Source organism: Mya arenaria, chromosome 16 (genome assembly GCF_026914265.1).
Source record: "Mya arenaria isolate MELC-2E11 chromosome 16, ASM2691426v1".
Taxonomy (NCBI): Eukaryota; Metazoa; Mollusca; class Bivalvia; order Myida; family Myidae; genus Mya; species Mya arenaria.
The window spans coordinates 45,008,085-45,014,914 of NC_069137.1; positions in this window are offsets into that span (position 1 = coordinate 45,008,085).

Genomic DNA, 6,830 nt, shown 5'->3' on the forward strand with positions numbered 1-6,830 from the left:
TCATACTGTCATGTTGCTCTTGTTATACCTTGCTTATAAGTGATTAGTTTGAGACATTTCTTTAAAAAAGTACTTGTGACAATGCTTGTTATTGGGGCGTTGTCTATCTTTACGTTTTTATCAGTCATTTTATCATTAAATTGGATAACAAAGCATATGATGCAATTTTATTTCGGACAATGGGTTGATTTATCGGCCTTGTGAATGTGTTACAACCTTGAACTACGCCCTCGATCGATGTCAATTCTGATTATTAGCAGATCAAAAGAAATCATAGCGACTTCACTTAAATGCAATAACCGTATAGTATTATTTACACCTAGTTTTTTTCTAGTGTGTTTATTTGTGCAATTCTCTTCAAATTAAGTATTGGCCTTCTAATGGTGCAAAGATTGTTTCTAAAACTATTAAAAGTATCTTACCTGATGTGGCAGATGGTGTCGTTTGTGGAACAGTTGCTGGAAAAAATAATCTTATATGGAGTTGCTGTTTTCAATTTATTTCAACACGGTTATATAATGGTTCTTATAGTTTGCTTTGTTGCCAACACACCTAAGGTAGTAAGACGCCAATGTGCATCATTTCAAACTATGATCAGCTTGATGATTTCCTAATTTTTATCATTTCCTGGATTGAAAAAAGGAACTTACGGTCAAATAACTCTTTTGATAAACCATGTACTTCCCTCACTCAATTTCAGTTTTTTATAAAAATCAAATCACCCAAAGACAAGAATTTTCCTTTATTTCAATAATTATTAATCATTTTGATAAGAACTTGGTATCAGAGAATTAATAAATTGTTTTTAGTAATAAAAATATGTATGTGTAGAAATGTTTTAACTATTTTAAATTTAAAAACACTTTAAACGTTTGTTGAAATGTTAGCTAATGAAAGCAAAGAAGAAAATAAAACCCCGTAAGTGTTTTTGAATGGATTCGACCCTCTACCTTGTAACCCTTTGGCCCTGCCGCAAACAACAAAGCATTAAAGGGACTAGACACCAGATGGTCCCAAAATCGGTATTTACAGTATTTACTCAAAACAAGCCTAGAACTGTCAATTCTAGGCCGATAATGCATCAATTTACATGATTGGAATGTTTCGTCGCTGTTTCAGCTGAGTTTACTCGATTAAAAATAGTGTATATTGGTTTGCGAGTTTATTATGTGTATATGAAGCATGTGAAAGTCTAGAGATTAGTAAAAGATACATTTACCTCACCCATATTTAAATTAACTGAATTGTCGTGCTCGTCGAACCAAGTAAATTTCGATTTGGAAAGATATACAACAACTGAACAAGATACATTTGTCGTAAGCGATGTCACACACCAATAAGTACTTCAATGTGTTGTTAAAAACGGTAACAATTTTATATTAGTTTTAGACAATTTTCATTTATTGTTGCAATTCTATCATCGTGCGTCTAGTCCCTTTAATATTGAAGAGTTTCAAATTGAGGTTTTCATAAGTGATGTGCTACAGTATTCGCAACTTGTTCCGCTTAATAAAACTATTTACTCACGGCATCTGTTACACATTACTGGACACGTGACCTCTGCGAGAAGAGCGTCGTGACAGAATTGCGGGTTTCTCCGACAGCCAGTCACATCTAGGTCCATACATGAGCCGGAACCTGTGTCCACGTGCAGGCAAACCGCCCAAAACAGTAAAATTGCTGCAATAAAAGCATTTCTATGTCAGACAACATGTATATTTTTAACCAAAGTGTATACGAGTTTAAGTCTCCGTCGACGAGTTAATACCACATTGATATGATGTTATATTATATATTATTCTTTAACATTAATGTTTATTTAATAGTTTGTATACAATAAGCTAAATAACCTTTCTCTTTAACAGCAGCCATGGTCTTGCTTGTTCCGATTTAATATTGAACCTTTATATAAGACAGTCCTGCTTATCTAAAGTTCATGATATGTTCGACCTTATTTGTGAAACTAGTACCATCTTTTATGATATGTATAACTGAGCCACATATAGATGAACTATATTTTATATCATGGCAAAGATAAAGATTTAGTGTTGATGCTCATGTCCCACCATTTGGATTGGTGGACGGCTTCTGGTATCATCCTTCATTACGCCACTGACGAAAAAAATAATTTGTTTTTATGGTGTGGGTAATGCACCATTCAATTGTAACCACGGCCCCACCCAAATGCGGGATTTAGCGGGGACTTTGACTTTCGGTCCTGCAAAGTCCGGGTAAAATTCTCGCCCTGCGGGGACGAACCGCTGGTAAACACCCCGCAAAATGACCCCGCACCCTAAGGACCCCAGATAAGGCCCATTTCCCGCTATATTTGGCGTGAAGACAAACCACCGCATTCATCCGACACTGCGCGACCACCTGAAAGGTATAAACACGGTCCATTTCCCCTGTTATCCCCGGTATATCCCCGGACCTTGGAAATATAAAGGTGAAAAAATGCGAGTAGGTGATGCTGTAAATGCAATTTTTATTTCAATATCGTGAGAATAAAGTTACAATCAATTATCAGTTTTGCAAGAAATAACGTTGCAAAGTTAATGATTAATGAGAGAAAGTTGCACGATAAAGTATCAATATCGAGAGAAAAAGGTTGCGATGTAAATAATTAGTATTAAGCTATATTTCTGTAATTCGATCACCAACAGATTACACGAGTACAAACCATAAACCGTTACCGCGACGTTGAACTTCATTAGTCAGGACTTGTTTACCAGTGATTGGTTTTGGGTGTGGAGCATGGTATGTGTTAAGAGAAATAAAATCTTACACGCTTCACAGGATTGGGATGGAAAATATAAATATTATACTGTATTTCCAACTTCCCACGACGTATAATTGTATCAAACCAGCGACAGCGTCATATTACAAGATGTTTTCATGAAATAAAGTGAATAAGAAACAAGAACCAAATGACTGCCTGTGACTTGATATTGATGCTATTAAAAGTCACTGGTTTTTGCCCATAAATTATTATTAAGCAAACGGCATGCAAACTTGAGATCACGAGTAATAGAAAGCAGAAAAAAGAAAACTTAATCAGAATATGAAGCATGATATTGTTTTCAAAACAATGTCAAGAAAGAATATGTAGGAAATGGTTACAGTAATATCGATTTACAAGATGTGATGTAATATTACAATCAGGTTTTAAATTAGCTTTCAAAACATTAGAAATTTATAAGTAATGCTTTCTATGCAACTATGCAACTCAGTATTTAGATCGATTAATCAAATATGTGATTCAGACATATAGTGTTATTTATATTAAACAATAAAAACATAATCATTTCAACTTCTAAATATGGTAACATTTACACAAGCGTTCGATGCACATAATTAACATTGATTTAGGCATAGCGTTTTATAATTATCGAATATACGTAAGCCGTTAAACTGTACAGTTGTGTACACAACTCGATTAATCGAATAAGTAATGCAATCAGCTTTCGTTATATATTCTAAACAACACATATATATTTTAACTTGTTGTTATTTTTATACAAGCATTTGATACATTTAATTAACATTGATAAAGGCGTTCATGTATCATTATTACAAAAAAATAAATAAACGAATAATAATGCAATCAGCTATCGTTATCAAATGTAAGCAGTACTGGTGTAAATTTTTAACTTCAAAAAGTGGTTCCTTTTACACAAGCAATAAATGTACATAATTACAATTGAATAGGCTTTACTTCAGCTAAATTATTTATTTGCATACCGACTTATTTATAATCAGAGCAATTATCTATCGGACCAATAACACTTGTACATGAAAGGAAAACCCACAAAAAGCCACACAATAAGCCAGTTACATATCAGAACAAGTGAACAATAAGTTTCTTTACTATACATAAAAGGTTCCTTTTTAGTTCAATTTGGACAAACATACTTTTTAGAAACCTTATAATCTAGGTAGAGGTAGTCAAACAGTCACAAAAGCAACCTGTGATTATCAATTTAATATAGCACAATCACTTCGGCGATTAAGTAAGCTGTTAAATCCAGTAAATGGTGAATAAACACAGGTATGGTTTTAGTAAAGGACATATATAAATAGCGTTTATACCTAGGTAATAGATTGCCAGGTGTAAAATAACAATATCATTGTAGGTGACAGTAATCTACACTGGTCTTCAAAGAGTCAATTTCGCGTGCCCTTGTAACCCTGTGCAGGCGCATGTCATTATCTCTGAACACGGTGACTCCATCAGAGGTCCAGGCACTGTTTATATGGCCTTTACGTACTAATGATCAAGCAAGTTATAATGCGTCACTCCGCGAACTATAAAAGTCTTCATTCACAAACAACTTCTTGAGATAAGAGTTATGCTTGGACTGTGAACGTACTGAGTACAGTTTCTGCCTCGCACGAAACGACGTAAATTTCAAAATTATATCACGTGGCTTGGCCGGATCATTGCGTCCCGGACGACCAACACGATGGGAACGACCGATTTCATCTAGCGATACTGTACTACCCAAGTCAGACAATGTTAATAATGATGTCGTCTGTACTTTCGCCTTCCCGCTCGCAGACACCAGATAACCGTAGGCTATTCCCTCCACCGTAATGCTCCATGTGTTCTAGGTGGTCTTCAGATTTCTTTAGCATGCTGATGCGATCGTTTAGTAGAAATGATTTAGCCTTTAGCGTGTCAATCTTGTCTGATAATCTCAAATTCTCTCGATTACTTTAGGGATAAGTGTGTAAACATCATTGTTGATAGAGCTTTGAATCTCAGCATTAAAGAGTGACTTCAAATTATCTCGATTACTTTAGGGATAAGTGTGTAAACATCATTGTTGATAGAGCTTTGAATCTCAGCATTAAAGAGTGACTTCAAGTGTAGCGATATCGCCGTAACATCAGCTATGGATAACTGCTGATAACTAATATGTCAATACAACTCGTTTAAGTACATTTACAAAGAGTTTAACACTCATCCAGGACACAAGGACACAAATATGTGAAGTTATGCTTTGGTAATTTTCTACCATTGATAAGAAAACAGTCGGCGTCGCGAAATTTATAAAGTATGCTAAAAGCTACAGACACAAGCTCAGTTGCAAAAAGTTTAAACATAAACCCATATTTCAAAACGTCACTTGTTAGGTAAAGTCTACACCCCCTTAGGAGTGATTCGTGGGATTTGCTCAGTTATGACGTACGGTCCCTTGATTCATTTGATGGTTTAATTATGTGGTCTTCGCTTATTACCAACTAAGGATATTTCTTTTAATTTTGTACCGAATGTTGTGATCAACACCATAATCTTAACTTATTATTATTTTGAAGAGAAAAGTGCTAAATAGTTATGCTAATATATATATATATATATATATATATATATATATATATATATATATATATATATATATATATATATATATATATTCCATCATGCTGCGAAGACAAATCGTCGATAATTAATAACAGATGAGATACGCACATATCAAATAAAATACGTCCAGCCATTCTAAAGACAGTCGCTTAACACTCAAACTGTAGGACAAGTTAGCAAAACATAGGTAATATAATATAAAGATGTTATATCACGAAATGCATTCTATTACCAGCAAAAAAGGAGTTTCACTCTGAATGGGCTTTAATCAACGAGACCCTGGTATGGGGATTACGAAAATATTTAACTACAGTCGAACCCCATTGGCTCGAACTCGCTTGGCTCGAATTCATTGTGGCTCGAACTGGTGTAAAGCACCGATTTCATAATACTGATGGAAAGTATTCGTTTGGCTCGAATTTTCTGAGGCTCGAAATATTTTAGCCTGTCCCTTGGAGTTCGAAACAACGGGATTCGACTGTATAAGTACACTCACCCCTCAATCTATGTTTCGGATTAGTACCAACCAAATGAAGGGTCGACGGTAGCATATGCAACACACAGTTAGTACAATAACCCCGGCATGACTATGTTTAATTCAAACTGACCAAATGTAGGGTCGGTGGAAACATATGCAACACACAGTTAGTACAATCACCCGGGATGACTATTTTGAATTTAAACTGACAAAATGTAGGGTCGGTGGAAGCATATGCAACACACAGTTAGTACAATCACCCGGGATGACTATAAGGTCAAATGTGTGATGCTCATTGGATTTTAACTATTCTTCTTAGTTTAAGACTGCATGTACGCGTGTTTTTATAGTAAGTTAATAATCAGTCATCTCACTGTCAGAGACCAGTCTGTTTCGCTTTAAAATGTTTGTTTTCCAGATAAAGAGTAAATTTCACGCTAGTTTGTTGACACATTTTGAGGTGTGGGTGGGGTAAAAAATATCGGATCTATCAATTGTTGTGTGAATTCGCCATGAAGCTCATTTTACGTACTACAACGGTTAACAGTTCAAAATACAGTTGAACGATAATATAAAATGTTCGAACAGTTGTTTTTGTCTGTAATTTGTTTGGTATGAAAGCAAATGTTCGAACATTCAGCTTCAAAGATCAGTAACATGTTTGATAAACGGGATAACCGGTAATAAACGGTAAGTTGTTAATTTCCAATTATATATTTATTTAAATTTATAAAATATTTCTTTATTTTTTTTTAAACATTTTTGACATAATTTACTGAAGTCCAATGTTCTGTTTTGATCAAGGCAAGTACATGTAACAACAAAGGAATTTAAAAGTAGTTCTGAAAGTTGACATTTTCACTCCTTATTTTGCAGTGAAAATATCAAATTGATATTTTCACTGTTGTTATTTCACTGTTAAAACCCCATATTTCATCGTAAAGCATGAACGAAATGAATAAATTATATCATTGTAGTAGGTAAAAC